This window comes from Schistocerca americana, chromosome 9 (genome assembly GCF_021461395.2).
Source record: "Schistocerca americana isolate TAMUIC-IGC-003095 chromosome 9, iqSchAmer2.1, whole genome shotgun sequence".
Classification (NCBI taxonomy): Eukaryota; Metazoa; Arthropoda; class Insecta; order Orthoptera; family Acrididae; genus Schistocerca; species Schistocerca americana.
In genome coordinates this window covers 126,507,702-126,529,891 of record NC_060127.1, presented here as the reverse complement: position 1 = coordinate 126,529,891, position 22,190 = coordinate 126,507,702, and the positions used below count along the sequence as shown (strand labels likewise).

Sequence of the window (22,190 nt, the reverse complement as noted above, 5' to 3'; positions counted from 1 at the left end):
GTGGACAACACGTTCGTCTACCTCAGAGCGTTGGCCGAACGCTATTTTCGACGTCGTGCGTGCCACTTTGATTTTGGCCAACTACGATTCGATACAGAATGCAGGAAACCTGAAAGACACCCTCACGGGCACATTGAGAGTAGTGTTTGTCAGCGGAATAATGGGAGTGCAAGGGTCTGTGCCATTGATATGGCTGTATGTAGCGCAGTTCGTCAGCAGGGGGCGTAGCTCAGATGGTAGAGCGCTCGCTTAGCATGCGAGAGGTACTGGGATCGATACCCAGCGCCTCCAGAATTTTTAACACACCAACATGCGCACACTGCCATGCAAGTGGAATAATTCACAGCCAGAAAATGTGTCAAGGCAGATACGAGCCAACGATTAGCAGCCACAATTGGCAAGCGTGCTGTAATGCGCACGAAGCACCCTCCTCCCACCACTACACTTAATTTAGAAACAGTACAAGTGTTCCCATAAGATTCTCAAACCTATGTCGCAAAGATCAGCCTTGCGCCGAATTCACAAAAATCCCACTGCACATTCCAATTCTTGACGTGCAGTCGGCTGCTACTGGTGTTGCTAGTTGTGACTGCTGATGACAGATGCCGTAGCAATCAATTCATGGAGTGAGTTGTATGTTTTGCGATACTCTGTCTCTGACAAGCAAGCAGAGGTGACATAGGCGCGAACACAGGAAGCTTGCAGCCCCTCGCTGCCTGCAGACACCGAACAGCCACACTAGGAGGGCGGCCTAAGTCGTAGGCGAAATGTGCTCATTCGCTTGTGTGCGACGTCAAGCTCTAAATAAGGCTGTCACTAGCGTGAGCGTTGCGTGAGCGTCGTGTAAAGTCGGAAAAGTCGTCTGCGTGGGTGAGTGGCATGTTTGGGGAGCGTTTCGTAGTTTGCGCAGTGCAATGGAGACGCGGAAAGTTGTTGTGGCCCAGTCTTTTGCAGTTGGACGACAAGAGTGGTACACAGTAGTAAAGTGCGAGGCAGTGAGTTGGCATGAACAGTCGAGTGCACAATGGGTCTTCAGATGTGCTTGTTACCTCAGGTGCTGTGTGATTGTCGACATGGAGTGAAAACGGAGCAACTTGTGACTGTCCCTTCAATTTAAGACGTTAAAAACGGACGGAATTTGCAGTCGTAATACCAGAGCATCGAAACTACTTGGAACTCTTGCGTATGTGAACGTGTCCGCGCCTTTGTACTCTGGTCCCTTCACCCCTGCAAACCAACCAACCATCGTGTCCGTGCACATAAGAGTAGCAAAGAACGGAGAACAGCGCAGCTTGGTTGTGCTTGGGGGCGTAGCTCAGTTGGTAGAGCGTTCGCTTTGCATGTGAAAGGTCCCGGGTTCAAACCCCGGCGCCTCCATGTTTTGTGGTCAGTGCGTGGTAAGTGTTGGTCGCGGCGAGCCTAAAGGCACGCAAGATGTTGCAAAGCCAGCGTCACAGACTCGTATACTGACGTAAGGAGAGCAAGACGTAAATGTGAGGACCGGCTGTTGTCGAGGTGTCATCGAGTGCAAATCTGCCTTAGGTATAACGGCCTAACCTCAATGAAGTCTAGAGAGTGGACAACACGTTCGTCTACCTCAGAGCGTTGGCCGAACGCTATTTTCGTCGTCGTGCGTGCCACTTTGATTTTGGCCAACTACGATTCGATACAGAATGCAGGAAACCTGAAAGACACCCTCACGGGCACATTGAGAGTAGTGTTTGTCAGCGGAATAATGGGAGTGCAAGGGTCTGTGCCATTGATATGGCTGTATGTAGCGCAGTTCGTCAGCAGGGGGCGTAGCTCAGATGGTAGAGCGCTCGCTTAGCATGCGAGAGGTACTGGGATCGATACCCAGCGCCTCCAGAATTTTTAACACACCAACATGCGCACACTGCCATGCAAGTGGAATAATTCACAGCCAGAAAATGTGTCAAGGCAGATACGAGCCAACGATTAGCAGCCACAATTGGCAAGCGTGCTGTAATGCGCACGAAGCACCCTCCTCCCACCACTACACTTAATTTAGAAACAGTACAAGTGTTCCCATAAGATTCTCAAACCTATGTCGCAAAGATCAGCCTTGCGCCGAATTCACAAAAATCCCACTGCACATTCCAATTCTTGACGTGCAGTCGGCTGCTACTGGTGTTGCTAGTTGTGACTGCTGATGACAGATGCCGTAGCAATCAATTCATGGAGTGAGTTGTATGTTTTGCGATACTCTGTCTCTGACAAGCAAGCAGAGGTGACATAGGCGCGAACACAGGAAGCTTGCAGCCCCTCGCTGCCTGCAGACACCGAACAGCCACACTAGGAGGGCGGCCTAAGTCGTAGGCGAAATGTGCTCATTCGATTGTGTGCGACGTCAAGCTCTAAATAAGGCTGTCACTAGCGTGAGCGTTGCGTGAGCGTCGTGTAAAGTCGGAAAAGTCGTCTGCGTGGGTGAGTGGCATGTTTGGGGAGCGTTTCGTAGTTTGCGCAGTGCAATGGAGACGCGGAAAGTTGTTGTGGCCCAGTCTTTTGCAGTTGGACGACAAGAGTGGTACACAGTAGTAAAGTGCGAGGCAGTGAGTTGGCATGAACAGTCGAGTGCACAATGGGTCTTCAGATGTGCTTGTTACCTCAGGTGCTGTGTGATTGTCGACATGGAGTGAAAACGGAGCAACTTGTGACTGTCCCTTCAATTTAAGACGTTAAAAACGGACGGAATTTGCAGTCGTAATACCAGAGCATCGAAACTACTTGGAACTCTTGCGTATGTGAACGTGTCCGCGCCTTTGTACTCTGGTCCCTTCACCCCTGCAAACCAACCAACCATCGTGTCCGTGCACATAAGAGTAGCAAAGAACGGAGAACAGCGCAGCTTGGTTGTGCTTGGGGGCGTAGCTCAGTTGGTAGAGCGTTCGCTTTGCATGTGAAAGGTCCCGGGTTCAAACCCCGGCGCCTCCATGTTTTGTGGTCAGTGCGTGGTAAGTGTTGGTCGCGGCGAGCCTAAAGGCACGCAAGATGTTGCAAAGCCAGCGTCACAGACTCGTATACTGACGTAAGGAGAGCAAGACGTAAATGTGAGGACCGGCTGTTGTCGAGGTGTCATCGAGTGCAAATCTGCCTTAGGTATAACGGCCTAACCTCAATGAAGTCTAGAGAGTGGACAACACGTTCGTCTACCTCAGAGCGTTGGCCGAACGCTATTTTCGTCGTCGTGCGTGCCACTTTGATTTTGGCCAACTACGATTCGATACAGAATGCAGGAAACCTGAAAGACACCCTCACGGGCACATTGAGAGTAGTGTTTGTCAGCGGAATAATGGGAGTGCAAGGGTCTGTGCCATTGATATGGCTGTATGTAGCGCAGTTCGTCAGCAGGGGGCGTAGCTCAGATGGTAGAGCGCTCGCTTAGCATGCGAGAGGTACTGGGATCGATACCCAGCGCCTCCAGAATTTTTAACACACCAACATGCGCACACTGCCATGCAAGTGGAATAATTCACAGCCAGAAAATGTGTCAAGGCAGATACGAGCCAACGATTAGCAGCCACAATTGGCAAGCGTGCTGTAATGCGCACGAAGCACCCTCCTCCCACCACTACACTTAATTTAGAAACAGTACAAGTGTTCCCATAAGATTCTCAAACCTATGTCGCAAAGATCAGCCTTGCGCCGAATTCACAAAAATCCCACTGCACATTCCAATTCTTGACGTGCAGTCGGCTGCTACTGGTGTTGCTAGTTGTGACTGCTGATGACAGATGCCGTAGCAATCAATTCATGGAGTGAGTTGTATGTTTTGCGATACTCTGTCTCTGACAAGCAAGCAGAGGTGACATAGGCGCGAACACAGGAAGCTTGCAGCCCCTCGCTGCCTGCAGACACCGAACAGCCACACTAGGAGGGCGGCCTAAGTCGTAGGCGAAATGTGCTCATTCGATTGTGTGCGACGTCAAGCTCTAAATAAGGCTGTCACTAGCGTGAGCGTTGCGTGAGCGTCGTGTAAAGTCGGAAAAGTCGTCTGCGTGGGTGAGTGGCATGTTTGGGGAGCGTTTCGTAGTTTGCGCAGTGCAATGGAGACGCGGAAAGTTGTTGTGGCCCAGTCTTTTGCAGTTGGACGACAAGAGTGGTACACAGTAGTAAAGTGCGAGGCAGTGAGTTGGCATGAACAGTCGAGTGCACAATGGGTCTTCAGATGTGCTTGTTACCTCAGGTGCTGTGTGATTGTCGACATGGAGTGAAAACGGAGCAACTTGTGACTGTCCCTTCAATTTAAGACGTTAAAAACGGACGGAATTTGCAGTCGTAATACCAGAGCATCGAAACTACTTGGAACTCTTGCGTATGTGAACGTGTCCGCGCCTTTGTACTCTGGTCCCTTCACCCCTGCAAACCAACCAACCATCGTGTCCGTGCACATAAGAGTAGCAAAGAACGGAGAACAGCGCAGCTTGGTTGTGCTTGGGGGCGTAGCTCAGTTGGTAGAGCGTTCGCTTTGCATGTGAAAGGTCCCGGGTTCAAACCCCGGCGCCTCCATGTTTTGTGGTCAGTGCGTGGTAAGTGTTGGTCGCGGCGAGCCTAAAGGCACGCAAGATGTTGCAAAGCCAGCGTCACAGACTCGTATACTGACGTAAGGAGAGCAAGACGTAAATGTGAGGACCGGCTGTTGTCGAGGTGTCATCGAGTGCAAATCTGCCTTAGGTATAACGGCCTAACCTCAATGAAGTCTAGAGAGTGGACAACACGTTCGTCTACCTCAGAGCGTTGGCCGAACGCTATTTTCGACGTCGTGCGTGCCACTTTGATTTTGGCCAACTACGATTCGATACAGAATGCAGGAAACCTGAAAGACACCCTCACGGGCACATTGAGAGTAGTGTTTGTCAGCGGAATAATGGGAGTGCAAGGGTCTGTGCCATTGATATGGCTGTATGTAGCGCAGTTCGTCAGCAGGGGGCGTAGCTCAGATGGTAGAGCGCTCGCTTAGCATGCGAGAGGTACTGGGATCGATACCCAGCGCCTCCAGAATTTTTAACACACCAACATGCGCACACTGCCATGCAAGTGGAATAATTCACAGCCAGAAAATGTGTCAAGGCAGATACGAGCCAACGATTAGCAGCCACAATTGGCAAGCGTGCTGTAATGCGCACGAAGCACCCTCCTCCCACCACTACACTTAATTTAGAAACAGTACAAGTGTTCCCATAAGATTCTCAAACCTATGTCGCAAAGATCAGCCTTGCGCCGAATTCACAAAAATCCCACTGCACATTCCAATTCTTGACGTGCAGTCGGCTGCTACTGGTGTTGCTAGTTGTGACTGCTGATGACAGATGCCGTAGCAATCAATTCATGGAGTGAGTTGTATGTTTTGCGATACTCTGTCTCTGACAAGCAAGCAGAGGTGACATAGGCGCGAACACAGGAAGCTTGCAGCCCCTCGCTGCCTGCAGACACCGAACAGCCACACTAGGAGGGCGGCCTAAGTCGTAGGCGAAATGTGCTCATTCGATTGTGTGCGACGTCAAGCTCTAAATAAGGCTGTCACTAGCGTGAGCGTTGCGTGAGCGTCGTGTAAAGTCGGAAAAGTCGTCTGCGTGGGTGAGTGGCATGTTTGGGGAGCGTTTCGTAGTTTGCGCAGTGCAATGGAGACGCGGAAAGTTGTTGTGGCCCAGTCTTTTGCAGTTGGACGACAAGAGTGGTACACAGTAGTAAAGTGCGAGGCAGTGAGTTGGCATGAACAGTCGAGTGCACAATGGGTCTTCAGATGTGCTTGTTACCTCAGGTGCTGTGTGATTGTCGACATGGAGTGAAAACGGAGCAACTTGTGACTGTCCCTTCAATTTAAGACGTTAAAAACGGACGGAATTTGCAGTCGTAATACCAGAGCATCGAAACTACTTGGAACTCTTGCGTATGTGAACGTGTCCGCGCCTTTGTACTCTGGTCCCTTCACCCCTGCAAACCAACCAACCATCGTGTCCGTGCACATAAGAGTAGCAAAGAACGGAGAACAGCGCAGCTTGGTTGTGCTTGGGGGCGTAGCTCAGTTGGTAGAGCGTTCGCTTTGCATGTGAAAGGTCCCGGGTTCAAACCCCGGCGCCTCCATGTTTTGTGGTCAGTGCGTGGTAAGTGTTGGTCGCGGCGAGCCTAAAGGCACGCAAGATGTTGCAAAGCCAGCGTCACAGACTCGTATACTGACGTAAGGAGAGCAAGACGTAAATGTGAGGACCGGCTGTTGTCGAGGTGTCATCGAGTGCAAATCTGCCTTAGGTATAACGGCCTAACCTCAATGAAGTCTAGAGAGTGGACAACACGTTCGTCTACCTCAGAGCGTTGGCCGAACGCTATTTTCGACGTCGTGCGTGCCACTTTGATTTTGGCCAACTACGATTCGATACAGAATGCAGGAAACCTGAAAGACACCCTCACGGGCACATTGAGAGTAGTGTTTGTCAGCGGAATAATGGGAGTGCAAGGGTCTGTGCCATTGATATGGCTGTATGTAGCGCAGTTCGTCAGCAGGGGGCGTAGCTCAGATGGTAGAGCGCTCGCTTAGCATGCGAGAGGTACTGGGATCGATACCCAGCGCCTCCAGAATTTTTAACACACCAACATGCGCACACTGCCATGCAAGTGGAATAATTCACAGCCAGAAAATGTGTCAAGGCAGATACGAGCCAACGATTAGCAGCCACAATTGGCAAGCGTGCTGTAATGCGCACGAAGCACCCTCCTCCCACCACTACACTTAATTTAGAAACAGTACAAGTGTTCCCATAAGATTCTCAAACCTATGTCGCAAAGATCAGCCTTGCGCCGAATTCACAAAAATCCCACTGCACATTCCAATTCTTGACGTGCAGTCGGCTGCTACTGGTGTTGCTAGTTGTGACTGCTGATGACAGATGCCGTAGCAATCAATTCATGGAGTGAGTTGTATGTTTTGCGATACTCTGTCTCTGACAAGCAAGCAGAGGTGACATAGGCGCGAACACAGGAAGCTTGCAGCCCCTCGCTGCCTGCAGACACCGAACAGCCACACTAGGAGGGCGGCCTAAGTCGTAGGCGAAATGTGCTCATTCGATTGTGTGCGACGTCAAGCTCTAAATAAGGCTGTCACTAGCGTGAGCGTTGCGTGAGCGTCGTGTAAAGTCGGAAAAGTCGTCTGCGTGGGTGAGTGGCATGTTTGGGGAGCGTTTCGTAGTTTGCGCAGTGCAATGGAGACGCGGAAAGTTGTTGTGGCCCAGTCTTTTGCAGTTGGACGACAAGAGTGGTACACAGTAGTAAAGTGCGAGGCAGTGAGTTGGCATGAACAGTCGAGTGCACAATGGGTCTTCAGATGTGCTTGTTACCTCAGGTGCTGTGTGATTGTCGACATGGAGTGAAAACGGAGCAACTTGTGACTGTCCCTTCAATTTAAGACGTTAAAAACGGACGGAATTTGCAGTCGTAATACCAGAGCATCGAAACTACTTGGAACTCTTGCGTATGTGAACGTGTCCGCGCCTTTGTACTCTGGTCCCTTCACCCCTGCAAACCAACCAACCATCGTGTCCGTGCACATAAGAGTAGCAAAGAACGGAGAACAGCGCAGCTTGGTTGTGCTTGGGGGCGTAGCTCAGTTGGTAGAGCGTTCGCTTTGCATGTGAAAGGTCCCGGGTTCAAACCCCGGCGCCTCCATGTTTTGTGGTCAGTGCGTGGTAAGTGTTGGTCGCGGCGAGCCTAAAGGCACGCAAGATGTTGCAAAGCCAGCGTCACAGACTCGTATACTGACGTAAGGAGAGCAAGACGTAAATGTGAGGACCGGCTGTTGTCGAGGTGTCATCGAGTGCAAATCTGCCTTAGGTATAACGGCCTAACCTCAATGAAGTCTAGAGAGTGGACAACACGTTCGTCTACCTCAGAGCGTTGGCCGAACGCTATTTTCGACGTCGTGCGTGCCACTTTGATTTTGGCCAACTACGATTCGATACAGAATGCAGGAAACCTGAAAGACACCCTCACGGGCACATTGAGAGTAGTGTTTGTCAGCGGAATAATGGGAGTGCAAGGGTCTGTGCCATTGATATGGCTGTATGTAGCGCAGTTCGTCAGCAGGGGGCGTAGCTCAGATGGTAGAGCGCTCGCTTAGCATGCGAGAGGTACTGGGATCGATACCCAGCGCCTCCAGAATTTTTAACACACCAACATGCGCACACTGCCATGCAAGTGGAATAATTCACAGCCAGAAAATGTGTCAAGGCAGATACGAGCCAACGATTAGCAGCCACAATTGGCAAGCGTGCTGTAATGCGCACGAAGCACCCTCCTCCCACCACTACACTTAATTTAGAAACAGTACAAGTGTTCCCATAAGATTCTCAAACCTATGTCGCAAAGATCAGCCTTGCGCCGAATTCACAAAAATCCCACTGCACATTCCAATTCTTGACGTGCAGTCGGCTGCTACTGGTGTTGCTAGTTGTGACTGCTGATGACAGATGCCGTAGCAATCAATTCATGGAGTGAGTTGTATGTTTTGCGATACTCTGTCTCTGACAAGCAAGCAGAGGTGACATAGGCGCGAACACAGGAAGCTTGCAGCCCCTCGCTGCCTGCAGACACCGAACAGCCACACTAGGAGGGCGGCCTAAGTCGTAGGCGAAATGTGCTCATTCGATTGTGTGCGACGTCAAGCTCTAAATAAGGCTGTCACTAGCGTGAGCGTTGCGTGAGCGTCGTGTAAAGTCGGAAAAGTCGTCTGCGTGGGTGAGTGGCATGTTTGGGGAGCGTTTCGTAGTTTGCGCAGTGCAATGGAGACGCGGAAAGTTGTTGTGGCCCAGTCTTTTGCAGTTGGACGACAAGAGTGGTACACAGTAGTAAAGTGCGAGGCAGTGAGTTGGCATGAACAGTCGAGTGCACAATGGGTCTTCAGATGTGCTTGTTACCTCAGGTGCTGTGTGATTGTCGACATGGAGTGAAAACGGAGCAACTTGTGACTGTCCCTTCAATTTAAGACGTTAAAAACGGACGGAATTTGCAGTCGTAATACCAGAGCATCGAAACTACTTGGAACTCTTGCGTATGTGAACGTGTCCGCGCCTTTGTACTCTGGTCCCTTCACCCCTGCAAACCAACCAACCATCGTGTCCGTGCACATAAGAGTAGCAAAGAACGGAGAACAGCGCAGCTTGGTTGTGCTTGGGGGCGTAGCTCAGTTGGTAGAGCGTTCGCTTTGCATGTGAAAGGTCCCGGGTTCAAACCCCGGCGCCTCCATGTTTTGTGGTCAGTGCGTGGTAAGTGTTGGTCGCGGCGAGCCTAAAGGCACGCAAGATGTTGCAAAGCCAGCGTCACAGACTCGTATACTGACGTAAGGAGAGCAAGACGTAAATGTGAGGACCGGCTGTTGTCGAGGTGTCATCGAGTGCAAATCTGCCTTAGGTATAACGGCCTAACCTCAATGAAGTCTAGAGAGTGGACAACACGTTCGTCTACCTCAGAGCGTTGGCCGAACGCTATTTTCGACGTCGTGCGTGCCACTTTGATTTTGGCCAACTACGATTCGATACAGAATGCAGGAAACCTGAAAGACACCCTCACGGGCACATTGAGAGTAGTGTTTGTCAGCGGAATAATGGGAGTGCAAGGGTCTGTGCCATTGATATGGCTGTATGTAGCGCAGTTCGTCAGCAGGGGGCGTAGCTCAGATGGTAGAGCGCTCGCTTAGCATGCGAGAGGTACTGGGATCGATACCCAGCGCCTCCAGAATTTTTAACACACCAACATGCGCACACTGCCATGCAAGTGGAATAATTCACAGCCAGAAAATGTGTCAAGGCAGATACGAGCCAACGATTAGCAGCCACAATTGGCAAGCGTGCTGTAATGCGCACGAAGCACCCTCCTCCCACCACTACACTTAATTTAGAAACAGTACAAGTGTTCCCATAAGATTCTCAAACCTATGTCGCAAAGATCAGCCTTGCGCCGAATTCACAAAAATCCCACTGCACATTCCAATTCTTGACGTGCAGTCGGCTGCTACTGGTGTTGCTAGTTGTGACTGCTGATGACAGATGCCGTAGCAATCAATTCATGGAGTGAGTTGTATGTTTTGCGATACTCTGTCTCTGACAAGCAAGCAGAGGTGACATAGGCGCGAACACAGGAAGCTTGCAGCCCCTCGCTGCCTGCAGACACCGAACAGCCACACTAGGAGGGCGGCCTAAGTCGTAGGCGAAATGTGCTCATTCGATTGTGTGCGACGTCAAGCTCTAAATAAGGCTGTCACTAGCGTGAGCGTTGCGTGAGCGTCGTGTAAAGTCGGAAAAGTCGTCTGCGTGGGTGAGTGGCATGTTTGGGGAGCGTTTCGTAGTTTGCGCAGTGCAATGGAGACGCGGAAAGTTGTTGTGGCCCAGTCTTTTGCAGTTGGACGACAAGAGTGGTACACAGTAGTAAAGTGCGAGGCAGTGAGTTGGCATGAACAGTCGAGTGCACAATGGGTCTTCAGATGTGCTTGTTACCTCAGGTGCTGTGTGATTGTCGACATGGAGTGAAAACGGAGCAACTTGTGACTGTCCCTTCAATTTAAGACGTTAAAAACGGACGGAATTTGCAGTCGTAATACCAGAGCATCGAAACTACTTGGAACTCTTGCGTATGTGAACGTGTCCGCGCCTTTGTACTCTGGTCCCTTCACCCCTGCAAACCAACCAACCATCGTGTCCGTGCACATAAGAGTAGCAAAGAACGGAGAACAGCGCAGCTTGGTTGTGCTTGGGGGCGTAGCTCAGTTGGTAGAGCGTTCGCTTTGCATGTGAAAGGTCCCGGGTTCAAACCCCGGCGCCTCCATGTTTTGTGGTCAGTGCGTGGTAAGTGTTGGTCGCGGCGAGCCTAAAGGCACGCAAGATGTTGCAAAGCCAGCGTCACAGACTCGTATACTGACGTAAGGAGAGCAAGACGTAAATGTGAGGACCGGCTGTTGTCGAGGTGTCATCGAGTGCAAATCTGCCTTAGGTATAACGGCCTAACCTCAATGAAGTCTAGAGAGTGGACAACACGTTCGTCTACCTCAGAGCGTTGGCCGAACGCTATTTTCGACGTCGTGCGTGCCACTTTGATTTTGGCCAACTACGATTCGATACAGAATGCAGGAAACCTGAAAGACACCCTCACGGGCACATTGAGAGTAGTGTTTGTCAGCGGAATAATGGGAGTGCAAGGGTCTGTGCCATTGATATGGCTGTATGTAGCGCAGTTCGTCAGCAGGGGGCGTAGCTCAGATGGTAGAGCGCTCGCTTAGCATGCGAGAGGTACTGGGATCGATACCCAGCGCCTCCAGAATTTTTAACACACCAACATGCGCACACTGCCATGCAAGTGGAATAATTCACAGCCAGAAAATGTGTCAAGGCAGATACGAGCCAACGATTAGCAGCCACAATTGGCAAGCGTGCTGTAATGCGCACGAAGCACCCTCCTCCCACCACTACACTTAATTTAGAAACAGTACAAGTGTTCCCATAAGATTCTCAAACCTATGTCGCAAAGATCAGCCTTGCGCCGAATTCACAAAAATCCCACTGCACATTCCAATTCTTGACGTGCAGTCGGCTGCTACTGGTGTTGCTAGTTGTGACTGCTGATGACAGATGCCGTAGCAATCAATTCATGGAGTGAGTTGTATGTTTTGCGATACTCTGTCTCTGACAAGCAAGCAGAGGTGACATAGGCGCGAACACAGGAAGCTTGCAGCCCCTCGCTGCCTGCAGACACCGAACAGCCACACTAGGAGGGCGGCCTAAGTCGTAGGCGAAATGTGCTCATTCGATTGTGTGCGACGTCAAGCTCTAAATAAGGCTGTCACTAGCGTGAGCGTTGCGTGAGCGTCGTGTAAAGTCGGAAAAGTCGTCTGCGTGGGTGAGTGGCATGTTTGGGGAGCGTTTCGTAGTTTGCGCAGTGCAATGGAGACGCGGAAAGTTGTTGTGGCCCAGTCTTTTGCAGTTGGACGACAAGAGTGGTACACAGTAGTAAAGTGCGAGGCAGTGAGTTGGCATGAACAGTCGAGTGCACAATGGGTCTTCAGATGTGCTTGTTACCTCAGGTGCTGTGTGATTGTCGACATGGAGTGAAAACGGAGCAACTTGTGACTGTCCCTTCAATTTAAGACGTTAAAAACGGACGGAATTTGCAGTCGTAATACCAGAGCATCGAAACTACTTGGAACTCTTGCGTATGTGAACGTGTCCGCGCCTTTGTACTCTGGTCCCTTCACCCCTGCAAACCAACCAACCATCGTGTCCGTGCACATAAGAGTAGCAAAGAACGGAGAACAGCGCAGCTTGGTTGTGCTTGGGGGCGTAGCTCAGTTGGTAGAGCGTTCGCTTTGCATGTGAAAGGTCCCGGGTTCAAACCCCGGCGCCTCCATGTTTTGTGGTCAGTGCGTGGTAAGTGTTGGTCGCGGCGAGCCTAAAGGCACGCAAGATGTTGCAAAGCCAGCGTCACAGACTCGTATACTGACGTAAGGAGAGCAAGACGTAAATGTGAGGACCGGCTGTTGTCGAGGTGTCATCGAGTGCAAATCTGCCTTAGGTATAACGGCCTAACCTCAATGAAGTCTAGAGAGTGGACAACACGTTCGTCTACCTCAGAGCGTTGGCCGAACGCTATTTTCGACGTCGTGCGTGCCACTTTGATTTTGGCCAACTACGATTCGATACAGAATGCAGGAAACCTGAAAGACACCCTCACGGGCACATTGAGAGTAGTGTTTGTCAGCGGAATAATGGGAGTGCAAGGGTCTGTGCCATTGATATGGCTGTATGTAGCGCAGTTCGTCAGCAGGGGGCGTAGCTCAGATGGTAGAGCGCTCGCTTAGCATGCGAGAGGTACTGGGATCGATACCCAGCGCCTCCAGAATTTTTAACACACCAACATGCGCACACTGCCATGCAAGTGGAATAATTCACAGCCAGAAAATGTGTCAAGGCAGATACGAGCCAACGATTAGCAGCCACAATTGGCAAGCGTGCTGTAATGCGCACGAAGCACCCTCCTCCCACCACTACACTTAATTTAGAAACAGTACAAGTGTTCCCATAAGATTCTCAAACCTATGTCGCAAAGATCAGCCTTGCGCCGAATTCACAAAAATCCCACTGCACATTCCAATTCTTGACGTGCAGTCGGCTGCTACTGGTGTTGCTAGTTGTGACTGCTGATGACAGATGCCGTAGCAATCAATTCATGGAGTGAGTTGTATGTTTTGCGATACTCTGTCTCTGACAAGCAAGCAGAGGTGACATAGGCGCGAACACAGGAAGCTTGCAGCCCCTCGCTGCCTGCAGACACCGAACAGCCACACTAGGAGGGCGGCCTAAGTCGTAGGCGAAATGTGCTCATTCGATTGTGTGCGACGTCAAGCTCTAAATAAGGCTGTCACTAGCGTGAGCGTTGCGTGAGCGTCGTGTAAAGTCGGAAAAGTCGTCTGCGTGGGTGAGTGGCATGTTTGGGGAGCGTTTCGTAGTTTGCGCAGTGCAATGGAGACGCGGAAAGTTGTTGTGGCCCAGTCTTTTGCAGTTGGACGACAAGAGTGGTACACAGTAGTAAAGTGCGAGGCAGTGAGTTGGCATGAACAGTCGAGTGCACAATGGGTCTTCAGATGTGCTTGTTACCTCAGGTGCTGTGTGATTGTCGACATGGAGTGAAAACGGAGCAACTTGTGACTGTCCCTTCAATTTAAGACGTTAAAAACGGACGGAATTTGCAGTCGTAATACCAGAGCATCGAAACTACTTGGAACTCTTGCGTATGTGAACGTGTCCGCGCCTTTGTACTCTGGTCCCTTCACCCCTGCAAACCAACCAACCATCGTGTCCGTGCACATAAGAGTAGCAAAGAACGGAGAACAGCGCAGCTTGGTTGTGCTTGGGGGCGTAGCTCAGTTGGTAGAGCGTTCGCTTTGCATGTGAAAGGTCCCGGGTTCAAACCCCGGCGCCTCCATGTTTTGTGGTCAGTGCGTGGTAAGTGTTGGTCGCGGCGAGCCTAAAGGCACGCAAGATGTTGCAAAGCCAGCGTCACAGACTCGTATACTGACGTAAGGAGAGCAAGACGTAAATGTGAGGACCGGCTGTTGTCGAGGTGTCATCGAGTGCAAATCTGCCTTAGGTATAACGGCCTAACCTCAATGAAGTCTAGAGAGTGGACAACACGTTCGTCTACCTCAGAGCGTTGGCCGAACGCTATTTTCGACGTCGTGCGTGCCACTTTGATTTTGGCCAACTACGATTCGATACAGAATGCAGGAAACCTGAAAGACACCCTCACGGGCACATTGAGAGTAGTGTTTGTCAGCGGAATAATGGGAGTGCAAGGGTCTGTGCCATTGATATGGCTGTATGTAGCGCAGTTCGTCAGCAGGGGGCGTAGCTCAGATGGTAGAGCGCTCGCTTAGCATGCGAGAGGTACTGGGATCGATACCCCAGCGCCTCCAGAATTTTTAACACACCAACATGCGCACACTGCCATGCAAGTGGAATAATTCACAGCCAGAAAATGTGTCAAGGCAGATACGAGCCAACGATTAGCAGCCACAATTGGCAAGCGTGCTGTAATGCGCACGAAGCACCCTCCTCCCACCACTACACTTAATTTAGAAACAGTACAAGTGTTCCCATAAGATTCTCAAACCTATGTCGCAAAGATCAGCCTTGCGCCGAATTCACAAAAATCCCACTGCACATTCCAATTCTTGACGTGCAGTCGGCTGCTACTGGTGTTGCTAGTTGTGACTGCTGATGACAGATGCCGTAGCAATCAATTCATGGAGTGAGTTGTATGTTTTGCGATACTCTGTCTCTGACAAGCAAGCAGAGGTGACATAGGCGCGAACACAGGAAGCTTGCAGCCCCTCGCTGCCTGCAGACACCGAACAGCCACACTAGGAGGGCGGCCTAAGTCGTAGGCGAAATGTGCTCATTCGATTGTGTGCGACGTCAAGCTCTAAATAAGGCTGTCACTAGCGTGAGCGTTGCGTGAGCGTCGTGTAAAGTCGGAAAAGTCGTCTGCGTGGGTGAGTGGCATGTTTGGGGAGCGTTTCGTAGTTTGCGCAGTGCAATGGAGACGCGGAAAGTTGTTGTGGCCCAGTCTTTTGCAGTTGGACGACAAGAGTGGTACACAGTAGTAAAGTGCGAGGCAGTGAGTTGGCATGAACAGTCGAGTGCACAATGGGTCTTCAGATGTGCTTGTTACCTCAGGTGCTGTGTGATTGTCGACATGGAGTGAAAACGGAGCAACTTGTGACTGTCCCTTCAATTTAAGACGTTAAAAACGGACGGAATTTGCAGTCGTAATACCAGAGCATCGAAACTACTTGGAACTCTTGCGTATGTGAACGTGTCCGCGCCTTTGTACTCTGGTCCCTTCACCCCTGCAAACCAACCAACCATCGTGTCCGTGCACATAAGAGTAGCAAAGAACGGAGAACAGCGCAGCTTGGTTGTGCTTGGGGGCGTAGCTCAGTTGGTAGAGCGTTCGCTTTGCATGTGAAAGGTCCCGGGTTCAAACCCCGGCGCCTCCATGTTTTGTGGTCAGTGCGTGGTAAGTGTTGGTCGCGGCGAGCCTAAAGGCACGCAAGATGTTGCAAAGCCAGCGTCACAGACTCGTATACTGACGTAAGGAGAGCAAGACGTAAATGTGAGGACCGGCTGTTGTCGAGGTGTCATCGAGTGCAAATCTGCCTTAGGTATAACGGCCTAACCTCAATGAAGTCTAGAGAGTGGACAACACGTTCGTCTACCTCAGAGCGTTGGCCGAACGCTATTTTCGACGTCGTGCGTGCCACTTTGATTTTGGCCAACTACGATTCGATACAGAATGCAGGAAACCTGAAAGACACCCTCACGGGCACATTGAGAGTAGTGTTTGTCAGCGGAATAATGGGAGTGCAAGGGTCTGTGCCATTGATATGGCTGTATGTAGCGCAGTTCGTCAGCAGGGGGCGTAGCTCAGATGGTAGAGCGCTCGCTTAGCATGCGAGAGGTACTGGGATCGATACCCAGCGCCTCCAGAATTTTTAACACACCAACATGCGCACACTGCCATGCAAGTGGAATAATTCACAGCCAGAAAATGTGTCAAGGCAGATACGAGCCAACGATTAGCAGCCACAATTGGCAAGCGTGCTGTAATGCGCACGAAGCACCCTCCTCCCACCACTACACTTAATTTAGAAACAGTACAAGTGTTCCCATAAGATTCTCAAACCTATGTCGCAAAGATCAGCCTTGCGCCGAATTCACAAAAATCCCACTGCACATTCCAATTCTTGACGTGCAGTCGGCTGCTACTGGTGTTGCTAGTTGTGACTGCTGATGACAGATGCCGTAGCAATCAATTCATGGAGTGAGTTGTATGTTTTGCGATACTCTGTCTCTGACAAGCAAGCAGAGGTGACATAGGCGCGAACACAGGAAGCTTGCAGCCCCTCGCTGCCTGCAGACACCGAACAGCCACACTAGGAGGGCGGCCTAAGTCGTAGGCGAAATGTGCTCATTCGATTGTGTGCGACGTCAAGCTCTAAATAAGGCTGTCACTAGCGTGAGCGTTGCGTGAGCGTCGTGTAAAGTCGGAAAAGTCGTCTGCGTGGGTGAGTGGCATGTTTGGGGAGCGTTTCGTAGTTTGCGCAGTGCAATGGAGACGCGGAAAGTTGTTGTGGCCCAGTCTTTTGCAGTTGGACGACAAGAGTGGTACACAGTAGTAAAGTGCGAGGCAGTGAGTTGGCATGAACAGTCGAGTGCACAATGGGTCTTCAGATGTGCTTGTTACCTCAGGTGCTGTGTGATTGTCGACATGGAGTGAAAACGGAGCAACTTGTGACTGTCCCTTCAATTTAAGACGTTAAAAACGGACGGAATTTGCAGTCGTAATACCAGAGCATCGAAACTACTTGGAACTCTTGCGTATGTGAACGTGTCCGCGCCTTTGTACTCTGGTCCCTTCACCCCTGCAAACCAACCAACCATCGTGTCCGTGCACATAAGAGTAGCAAAGAACGGAGAACAGCGCAGCTTGGTTGTGCTTGGGGGCGTAGCTCAGTTGGTAGAGCGTTCGCTTTGCATGTGAAAGGTCCCGGGTTCAAACCCCGGCGCCTCCATGTTTTGTGGTCAGTGCGTGGTAAGTGTTGGTCGCGGCGAGCCTAAAGGCACGCAAGATGTTGCAAAGCCAGCGTCACAGACTCGTATACTGACGTAAGGAGAGCAAGACGTAAATGTGAGGACCGGCTGTTGTCGAGGTGTCATCGAGTGCAAATCTGCCTTAGGTATAACGGCCTAACCTCAATGAAGTCTAGAGAGTGGACAACACGTTCGTCTACCTCAGAGCGTTGGCCGAACGCTATTTTCGACGTCGTGCGTGCCACTTTGATTTTGGCCAACTACGATTCGATACAGAATGCAGGAAACCTGAAAGACACCCTCACGGGCACATTGAGAGTAGTGTTTGTCAGCGGAATAATGGGAGTGCAAGGGTCTGTGCCATTGATATGGCTGTATGTAGCGCAGTTCGTCAGCAGGGGGCGTAGCTCAGATGGTAGAGCGCTCGCTTAGCATGCGAGAGGTACTGGGATCGATACCCAGCGCCTCCAGAATTTTTAACACACCAACATGCGCACACTGCCATGCAAGTGGAATAATTCACAGCCAGAAAATGTGTCAAGGCAGATACGAGCCAACGATTAGCAGCCACAATTGGCAAGCGTGCTGTAATGCGCACGAAGCACCCTCCTCCCACCACTACACTTAATTTAGAAACAGTACAAGTGTTCCCATAAGATTCTCAAACCTATGTCGCAAAGATCAGCCTTGCGCCGAATTCACAAAAATCCCACTGCACATTCCAATTCTTGACGTGCAGTCGGCTGCTACTGGTGTTGCTAGTTGTGACTGCTGATGACAGATGCCGTAGCAATCAATTCATGGAGTGAGTTGTATGTTTTGCGATACTCTGTCTCTGACAAGCAAGCAGAGGTGACATAGGCGCGAACACAGGAAGCTTGCAGCCCCTCGCTGCCTGCAGACACCGAACAGCCACACTAGGAGGGCGGCCTAAGTCGTAGGCGAAATGTGCTCATTCGATTGTGTGCGACGTCAAGCTCTAAATAAGGCTGTCACTAGCGTGAGCGTTGCGTGAGCGTCGTGTAAAGTCGGAAAAGTCGTCTGCGTGGGTGAGTGGCATGTTTGGGGAGCGTTTCGTAGTTTGCGCAGTGCAATGGAGACGCGGAAAGTTGTTGTGGCCCAGTCTTTTGCAGTTGGACGACAAGAGTGGTACACAGTAGTAAAGTGCGAGGCAGTGAGTTGGCATGAACAGTCGAGTGCACAATGGGTCTTCAGATGTGCTTGTTACCTCAGGTGCTGTGTGATTGTCGACATGGAGTGAAAACGGAGCAACTTGTGACTGTCCCCTTCAATTTAAGACGTTAAAAACGGACGGAATTTGCAGTCGTAATACCAGAGCATCGAAACTACTTGGAACTCTTGGCGTATGTGAACGTGTCCGCGCCTTTGTACTCTGGTCCCTTCACCCCTGCAAACCAACCAACCATCGTGTCCGTGCACATAAGAGTAGCAAGTGCTTGGGGGCGTAGCTCAGTTGTAGAGCGTTCGCTTTGCATGTGAAAGGTCCCGGGTTCAAACCCCGGCGCCTCCATGTTTTGTGGTCAGTGCGTGGTAAGTGTGGTCGCGGCGAGCCTAAAGGCACGCAAGATGTTGCAAAGCCAGCGTCACAGACTCGTATACTGACGTAAGGAGAGCAAGACGTAAATGTGAGGACCGGCTGTTGTCGAGGTGTCATCGAGTGCAAATCTGCCTTAGGTATAACGGCCTAACCTCAATGAAGTCTAGAGAGTGGACAACACGTTCGTCTACCTCAGAGCGTTGGCCGAACGCTATTTTCGACGTCGTGCGTGCCACTTTGATTTTGGCCAACTACGATTCGATACAGAATGCAGGAAACCTGAAAGACACCCTCACGGGCACATTGAGAGTAGTGTTTGTCAGCGGAATAATGGGAGTGCAAGGGTCTGTGCCATTGATATGGCTGTATGTAGCGCAGTTCGTCAGCAGGGGGCGTAGCTCAGATGGTAGAGCGCTCGCTTAGCATGCGAGAGGTACTGGGATCGATACCCAGCGCCTCCAGAATTTTTAACACACCAACATGCGCACACTGCCATGCAAGTGGAATAATTCACAGCCAGAAAATGTGTCAAGGCAGATACGAGCCAACGATTAGCAGCCACAATTGGCAAGCGTGCTGTAATGCGCACGAAGCACCCTCCTCCCACCACTACACTTAATTTAGAAACAGTACAAGTGTTCCCATAAGATTCTCAAACCTATGTCGCAAAGATCAGCCTTGCGCCGAATTCACAAAAATCCCACTGCACATTCCAATTCTTGACGTGCAGTCGGCTGCTACTGGTGTTGCTAGTTGTGACTGCTGATGACAGATGCCGTAGCAATCAATTCATGGAGTGAGTTGTATGTTTTGCGATACTCTGTCTCTGACAAGCAAGCAGAGGTGACATAGGCGCGAACACAGGAAGCTTGCAGCCCCTCGCTGCCTGCAGACACCGAACAGCCACACTAGGAGGGCGGCCTAAGTCGTAGGCGAAATGTGCTCATTCGATTGTGTGCGACGTCAAGCTCTAAATAAGGCTGTCACTAGCGTGAGCGTTGCGTGAGCGTCGTGTAAAGTCGGAAAAGTCGTCTGCGTGGGTGAGTGGCATGTTTGGGGAGCGTTTCGTAGTTTGCGCAGTGCAATGGAGACGCGGAAAGTTGTTGTGGCCCAGTCTTTTGCAGTTGGACGACAAGAGTGGTACACAGTAGTAAAGTGCGAGGCAGTGAGTTGGCATGAACAGTCGAGTGCACAATGGGTCTTCAGATGTGCTTGTTACCTCAGGTGCTGTGTGATTGTCGACATGGAGTGAAAACGGAGCAACTTGTGACTGTCCCTTCAATTTAAGACGTTAAAAACGGACGGAATTTGCAGTCGTAATACCAGAGCATCGAAACTACTTGGAACTCTTGCGTATGTGAACGTGTCCGCGCCTTTGTACTCTGGTCCCTTCACCCCTGCAAACCAACCAACCATCGTGTCCGTGCACATAAGAGTAGCAAAGAACGGAGAACAGCGCAGCTTGGTTGTGCTTGGGGGCGTAGCTCAGTTGGTAGAGCGTTCGCTTTGCATGTGAAAGGTCCCGGGTTCAAACCCCGGCGCCTCCATGTTTTGTGGTCAGTGCGTGGTAAGTGTTGGTCGCGGCGAGCCTAAAGGCACGCAAGATGTTGCAAAGCCAGCGTCACAGACTCGTATACTGACGTAAGGAGAGCAAGACGTAAATGTGAGGACCGGCTGTTGTCGAGGTGTCATCGAGTGCAAATCTGCCTTAGGTATAACGGCCTAACCTCAATGAAGTCTAGAGAGTGGACAACACGTTCGTCTACCTCAGAGCGTTGGCCGAACGCTATTTTCGACGTCGTGCGTGCCACTTTGATTTTGGCCAACTACGATTCGATACAGAATGCAGGAAACCTGAAAGACACCCTCACGGGCACATTGAGAGTAGTGTTTGTCAGCGGAATAATGGGAGTGCAAGGGTCTGTGCCATTGATATGGCTGTATGTAGCGCAGTTCGTCAGCAGGGGGCGTAGCTCAGATGGTAGAGCGCTCGCTTAGCATGCGAGAGGTACTGGGATCGATACCCAGCGCCTCCAGAATTTTTAACACACCAACATGCGCACACTGCCATGCAAGTGGAATAATTCACAGCCAGAAAATGTGTCAAGGCAGATACGAGCCAACGATTAGCAGCCACAATTGGCAAGCGTGCTGTAATGCGCACGAAGCACCCTCCTCCCACCACTACACTTAATTTAGAAACAGTACAAGTGTTCCCATAAGATTCTCAAACCTATGTCGCAAAGATCAGCCTTGCGCCGAATTCACAAAAATCCCACTGCACATTCCAATTCTTGACGTGCAGTCGGCTGCTACTGGTGTTGCTAGTTGTGACTGCTGATGACAGATGCCGTAGCAATCAATTCATGGAGTGAGTTGTATGTTTTGCGATACTCTGTCTCTGACAAGCAAGCAGAGGTGACATAGGCGCGAACACAGGAAGCTTGCAGCCCCTCGCTGCCTGCAGACACCGAACAGCCACACTAGGAGGGCGGCCTAAGTCGTAGGCGAAATGTGCTCATTCGATTGTGTGCGACGTCAAGCTCTAAATAAGGCTGTCACTAGCGTGAGCGTTGCGTGAGCGTCGTGTAAAGTCGGAAAAGTCGTCTGCGTGGGTGAGTGGCATGTTTGGGGAGCGTTTCGTAGTTTGCGCAGTGCAATGGAGACGCGGAAAGTTGTTGTGGCCCAGTCTTTTGCAGTTGGACGACAAGAGTGGTACACAGTAGTAAAGTGCGAGGCAGTGAGTTGGCATGAACAGTCGAGTGCACAATGGGTCTTCAGATGTGCTTGTTACCTCAGGTGCTGTGTGATTGTCGACATGGAGTGAAAACGGAGCAACTTGTGACTGTCCCTTCAATTTAAGACGTTAAAAACGGACGGAATTTGCAGTCGTAATACCAGAGCATCGAAACTACTTGGAACTCTTGCGTATGTGAACGTGTCCGCGCCTTTGTACTCTGGTCCCTTCACCCCTGCAAACCAACCAACCATCGTGTCCGTGCACATAAGAGTAGCAAAGAACGGAGAACAGCGCAGCTTGGTTGTGCTTGGGGGCGTAGCTCAGTTGGTAGAGCGTTCGCTTTGCATGTGAAAGGTCCCGGGTTCAAACCCCGGCGCCTCCATGTTTTGTGGTCAGTGCGTGGTAAGTGTTGGTCGCGGCGAGCCTAAAGGCACGCAAGATGTTGCAAAGCCAGCGTCACAGACTCGTATACTGACGTAAGGAGAGCAAGACGTAAATGTGAGGACCGGCTGTTGTCGAGGTGTCATCGAGTGCAAATCTGCCTTAGGTATAACGGCCTAACCTCAATGAAGTCTAGAGAGTGGACAACACGTTCGTCTACCTCAGAGCGTTGGCCGAACGCTATTTTCGACGTCGTGCGTGCCACTTTGATTTTGGCCAACTACGATTCGATACAGAATGCAGGAAACCTGAAAGACACCCTCACGGGCACATTGAGAGTAGTGTTTGTCAGCGGAATAATGGG

The 22,190-nt window shown here is 50.9% G+C and overlaps 28 non-coding genes across 28 annotated transcripts; all 28 read left to right on the top strand.

Moving 5' to 3' along the window:
• The first annotated feature begins 218 nt into the window (after window positions 1-218).
• On the top strand, window positions 219-291 carry Trnaa-agc. The gene has a single exon. It is a non-coding gene; the product is annotated as a tRNA-Ala (tRNA).
• A 1,013-nt stretch (window positions 292-1,304) lies between these two features.
• Trnaa-ugc lies at window positions 1,305-1,377 on the top strand. Its single transcript has one exon. It is a non-coding gene; the product is annotated as a tRNA-Ala (tRNA).
• A 416-nt stretch (window positions 1,378-1,793) lies between these two features.
• Trnaa-agc lies at window positions 1,794-1,866 on the top strand. The gene has a single exon. It is a non-coding gene; the product is annotated as a tRNA-Ala (tRNA).
• A 1,013-nt stretch (window positions 1,867-2,879) lies between these two features.
• Window positions 2,880-2,952, top strand: Trnaa-ugc. The gene has a single exon. It is a non-coding gene; the product is annotated as a tRNA-Ala (tRNA).
• A 416-nt stretch (window positions 2,953-3,368) lies between these two features.
• Trnaa-agc lies at window positions 3,369-3,441 on the top strand. Its single transcript has one exon. It is a non-coding gene; the product is annotated as a tRNA-Ala (tRNA).
• Window positions 3,442-4,454: 1,013 nt separating this feature from the next.
• On the top strand, window positions 4,455-4,527 carry Trnaa-ugc. The gene has a single exon. It is a non-coding gene; the product is annotated as a tRNA-Ala (tRNA).
• A 416-nt stretch (window positions 4,528-4,943) lies between these two features.
• On the top strand, window positions 4,944-5,016 carry Trnaa-agc. The gene has a single exon. It is a non-coding gene; the product is annotated as a tRNA-Ala (tRNA).
• A 1,013-nt stretch (window positions 5,017-6,029) lies between these two features.
• On the top strand, window positions 6,030-6,102 carry Trnaa-ugc. The gene has a single exon. It is a non-coding gene; the product is annotated as a tRNA-Ala (tRNA).
• Window positions 6,103-6,518: 416 nt separating this feature from the next.
• On the top strand, window positions 6,519-6,591 carry Trnaa-agc. Its single transcript has one exon. It is a non-coding gene; the product is annotated as a tRNA-Ala (tRNA).
• Window positions 6,592-7,604: 1,013 nt separating this feature from the next.
• On the top strand, window positions 7,605-7,677 carry Trnaa-ugc. The gene has a single exon. It is a non-coding gene; the product is annotated as a tRNA-Ala (tRNA).
• A 416-nt stretch (window positions 7,678-8,093) lies between these two features.
• Window positions 8,094-8,166, top strand: Trnaa-agc. The gene has a single exon. It is a non-coding gene; the product is annotated as a tRNA-Ala (tRNA).
• A 1,013-nt stretch (window positions 8,167-9,179) lies between these two features.
• Window positions 9,180-9,252, top strand: Trnaa-ugc. The gene has a single exon. It is a non-coding gene; the product is annotated as a tRNA-Ala (tRNA).
• Window positions 9,253-9,668: 416 nt separating this feature from the next.
• On the top strand, window positions 9,669-9,741 carry Trnaa-agc. The gene has a single exon. It is a non-coding gene; the product is annotated as a tRNA-Ala (tRNA).
• A 1,013-nt stretch (window positions 9,742-10,754) lies between these two features.
• Window positions 10,755-10,827, top strand: Trnaa-ugc. Its single transcript has one exon. It is a non-coding gene; the product is annotated as a tRNA-Ala (tRNA).
• A 416-nt stretch (window positions 10,828-11,243) lies between these two features.
• Trnaa-agc lies at window positions 11,244-11,316 on the top strand. The gene has a single exon. It is a non-coding gene; the product is annotated as a tRNA-Ala (tRNA).
• A 1,013-nt stretch (window positions 11,317-12,329) lies between these two features.
• Window positions 12,330-12,402, top strand: Trnaa-ugc. The gene has a single exon. It is a non-coding gene; the product is annotated as a tRNA-Ala (tRNA).
• Window positions 12,403-12,818: 416 nt separating this feature from the next.
• Trnaa-agc lies at window positions 12,819-12,891 on the top strand. The gene has a single exon. It is a non-coding gene; the product is annotated as a tRNA-Ala (tRNA).
• Window positions 12,892-13,904: 1,013 nt separating this feature from the next.
• On the top strand, window positions 13,905-13,977 carry Trnaa-ugc. Its single transcript has one exon. It is a non-coding gene; the product is annotated as a tRNA-Ala (tRNA).
• Window positions 13,978-14,393: 416 nt separating this feature from the next.
• Trnaa-agc lies at window positions 14,394-14,467 on the top strand. The gene has a single exon. It is a non-coding gene; the product is annotated as a tRNA-Ala (tRNA).
• A 1,013-nt stretch (window positions 14,468-15,480) lies between these two features.
• On the top strand, window positions 15,481-15,553 carry Trnaa-ugc. The gene has a single exon. It is a non-coding gene; the product is annotated as a tRNA-Ala (tRNA).
• Window positions 15,554-15,969: 416 nt separating this feature from the next.
• Window positions 15,970-16,042, top strand: Trnaa-agc. Its single transcript has one exon. It is a non-coding gene; the product is annotated as a tRNA-Ala (tRNA).
• Window positions 16,043-17,055: 1,013 nt separating this feature from the next.
• On the top strand, window positions 17,056-17,128 carry Trnaa-ugc. Its single transcript has one exon. It is a non-coding gene; the product is annotated as a tRNA-Ala (tRNA).
• Window positions 17,129-17,544: 416 nt separating this feature from the next.
• On the top strand, window positions 17,545-17,617 carry Trnaa-agc. Its single transcript has one exon. It is a non-coding gene; the product is annotated as a tRNA-Ala (tRNA).
• A 989-nt stretch (window positions 17,618-18,606) lies between these two features.
• Trnaa-ugc lies at window positions 18,607-18,678 on the top strand. The gene has a single exon. It is a non-coding gene; the product is annotated as a tRNA-Ala (tRNA).
• A 415-nt stretch (window positions 18,679-19,093) lies between these two features.
• On the top strand, window positions 19,094-19,166 carry Trnaa-agc. Its single transcript has one exon. It is a non-coding gene; the product is annotated as a tRNA-Ala (tRNA).
• A 1,013-nt stretch (window positions 19,167-20,179) lies between these two features.
• On the top strand, window positions 20,180-20,252 carry Trnaa-ugc. Its single transcript has one exon. It is a non-coding gene; the product is annotated as a tRNA-Ala (tRNA).
• A 416-nt stretch (window positions 20,253-20,668) lies between these two features.
• Trnaa-agc lies at window positions 20,669-20,741 on the top strand. Its single transcript has one exon. It is a non-coding gene; the product is annotated as a tRNA-Ala (tRNA).
• Window positions 20,742-21,754: 1,013 nt separating this feature from the next.
• Trnaa-ugc lies at window positions 21,755-21,827 on the top strand. The gene has a single exon. It is a non-coding gene; the product is annotated as a tRNA-Ala (tRNA).
• Window positions 21,828-22,190: the final 363 nt, after the last annotated feature.